The following is a 3,129-nucleotide window of genomic DNA, read 5'->3' on the forward strand; positions in this document are numbered from 1 at the left end:
TTTCTATCCACAGGTAGGCTAGATGCTACCTGCCATCTCCTTTCAATCCATATAATCACTGACCTTTGTGGTAACATGGTTGTTTGTGTATCATAAGACCAGGGGGCGTGCCAGAAGCCCAGATGAGCAAATAGATGGAAGGGCTTGTTCTTTGTCTTTGTTCCTCTCCTCCATCACCACCATCAGACATCCGCCAGATCATCTCTGCAATGAAAAACTTACAGGAGCAAGCTAGGTGAAAGTGTTTCTTTGTGGGTGGACTGTTTCGCTGTTTTACCACTGCAGGTTTGCCTGTAACTGTGTGTGTGTGCCCACGCAAGAGTGAGAGTGTGTGTGTGTGTGTGTGTGATCTCTGCACAACTGTGATCTCTGGGCTGATACAATATCAGCTTGGCGCAGCTGTCTGGTGAAACGGTCACAGAAAAGAGGAAGCTATGACTGTTACCACACAGTCAGTGAATCTGCAGTATGAGCTTCTCTCTAACTTGCAGGGTAACAAGTCCAGAGGATTCGAGGAAGCACAGCTTTACTCTGCTCTGGGCATCAGGCATGGACAGAGGTGTACAGGAGTGGATGAATATTGCATGTCCTCTGCCGAACTGGAACAAGAATTCAGATCTTTTACTTAAGTCAAAGCATCAATAGAATTGTATCAGAAACATCCAATACACAACCCTGCATTTGGTATATTATCAGCAGAATGTACTACTTAGCTAGAATGGCCTCTGAGTGTCATTATGTCACTGCTGCATTGTTCTTACTGATGCAGTGAAAGCAAACTGGAGTTGAGGTGAACATGTTGGGCAGTTTCATGTACGAATAGCTATTGGAGTATTTTATAAACTGACTTTCTGCATAAAATCCCCAAATTCCTTCTTCAAATCTATAAGTTAACTTCTGAATATACTGTATGCAGCTGTCAGATAAATGTAGTGGAGTAAAAAGTACAGTATTTCCCTCTGAAATGTAGTGGAGTGGGAGTATAATGTGTCTTTAAAACCTTGCATCAAAATATCCTTAAATGTTGCAGAATGGCCCATTTCAGAATAATGTAAATTATAATAATGGCTTATTATTGATACTGATATCAGTGGTGGAAGAAGTACTTTCTTTGTTGACTTAAGTAAAATTAGCTATACCACAGCGTCAAAATATTGTTGCAAGTAAAAGTCCTACAATCAAAATGTTACTAAAGTAAAACTATTAACATACAACTACTCTACTCATCATGCAGAGTGGCACAGTTCACAAAATGTATATTATTGGATTGTAATGATTGTGCACATCACATTTAATGTTGCAGCTGGTAAAGTTGGAGCTAATTTTAACTACCTTATATGCCTATAAGGTGAAGTACTTTACATACTGCTGGGTAGTTTGTAACTATCCCACCAAAGATCACTAAGGTCTTATGATAGTACTGTTTTTTCCTTTTAGTTAATCTCATTCGGAAATGCTAACTAATGTTATCAGATAAATGTATGAGCTTTCACCACACAACAAGTGACACATCTCCCTCTCTTATCCATTCTGTGCTGATAAGATGTCTGAAATGCATTTGGATTAAAAAAAAAATTCCGAGGATGCTATTAAGATCCTGGAAGCAAAATTTTAAATCTGATCATTAACCATTATATTTGGTCTGTATGTACAAGTCATTTTGTCATTACAAAACGCAGTCTAAGTGAAATTTCAGAATGTGTCTTCATTGACAGCCACCTGGTAGAGATTTACTTTCACTCCATTAGGATGCCCAAGTACAAAAAAAAAAAAAAATCACTTGCTGAATATAAATACTGGCTAGTTCTTGTGGAGTGAAAGAAAGAAGCATGTAAAATCAATTTAGTACTTTCTGGAAAGTTATTAGTTTCTTATAAAGGGAATGCTGATAAATCATTATACATTTGTGTTAATGGTTTAGTTTTTAATTTGTAAATAAGGGTGTGTGATATATGATCACATTTTTTTCTCCTACCTTATCACTTTCTGATCTTTTTTTTTTTTTTTAAGTTGCCTATTCGACATCAAAAACCGGAGATGGTTGCAAAACTGGAAAATTAAGCAACAGAAATAAAGCAGATATGACTACATTTAACAAATAGTCCTCAGTTATCCTTGTATAGTAAACATATGGAAAACGGATTACGGTGGTGCCACACTGCTAAATCCTAACAAATGTTGAAAATTATTTATACACTTGTGTTCTCAAGAAAACTACTATTGTACCAAAGAGAAAAGTGACACTGTTCTCTGGAACTTGACTCAGCAGCTTATCATTTCTGATAGCGCCATACCTTGTCCTCTTAAGGGAAGTGATAAAATCTGCATGAGTTGGGTCTTTTCTGTAAGTTAGGTAATTTTTGATAGAAATGTCTCAAGCCAATAACGTTTAGTTCAGTAGCCTATTTTTGTTTATAGGCTATGTGTTGACTGTGTCTGTTAGATTATGGACAGATTTTAAAAATGTTTTTAATAAAATTGTGTTTTATAAGATTGCAAAAAGGACCAAGTCAAATGAGGAACAAAATGCTAATGTATCCTACTTAATGCAGACCCATACCCTTCCTATTATGTTGGGGGTATTAAGTTAAGCATGGCCAGGTTTTGTTTTTATTGATTTATTTTTATTCTATCACTCTATTGTTGGAGTCCGTGTTCGTTAGGCTACATCAGATGGCTCCAAGTTTAGAAATGTGCCGCCTCTCGTTAAACGTGTCCGTCACGCACTTGTAGTGTCTGGTGTCCCTTTAAACGCGAGTTGCGTAGATCCTTCATGAATGAAAACATGTGATCCAAACATCATTTGACGTCTGGCGCCTCCGACCACAGACTAAAACAAGCGGGGAAGGAGTGGATATATCTAGAGACCTGCCAGAAGGCGTGAGCGGAAAACGCATTTCTCCAACTGTCTGTGTCTTCTCCACACCGGGTTGACCAACCATCGGCGAACCCCAACCTTCGGTGGTCGAAAGGCGCCGGTGTGACTTCTGGTGAGTCAGCCTTGTCGAAATCAAAACTGAGATTCCTTAGAAAAGTGCTGAATGTTGGGCTGTTGTTTTGCTGAGTGTGCACGGCCACCGCCGCTGCCATACGGTGGCATCGAGTGCGGGGGGGCGTATCCTGCCGCCT

At 39.0% G+C, this 3,129-nt stretch overlaps 1 protein-coding gene across 1 annotated transcript in view; it reads left to right on the forward strand.

Moving 5' to 3' along the window:
• The first annotated feature begins 2,681 nt into the window (after positions 1-2,681).
• Positions 2,682-3,129, forward strand: part of mafgb (v-maf avian musculoaponeurotic fibrosarcoma oncogene homolog Gb) — a 20,031-nt gene continuing 19,583 nt past the window's right edge. Inside the window, exon 1 of the mRNA XM_020596179.1 lies at positions 2,682-2,990. The gene's annotated coding sequence lies outside the window, so the exon portion shown is untranslated. The remainder of the gene's footprint in view (positions 2,991-3,129) is intronic.

The sequence above is a fragment of the Monopterus albus genome, unplaced genomic scaffold (genome assembly GCF_001952655.1).
Source record: "Monopterus albus unplaced genomic scaffold, M_albus_1.0 scaffold29.1, whole genome shotgun sequence".
Taxonomy (NCBI): domain Eukaryota; kingdom Metazoa; phylum Chordata; class Actinopteri; order Synbranchiformes; family Synbranchidae; genus Monopterus; species Monopterus albus.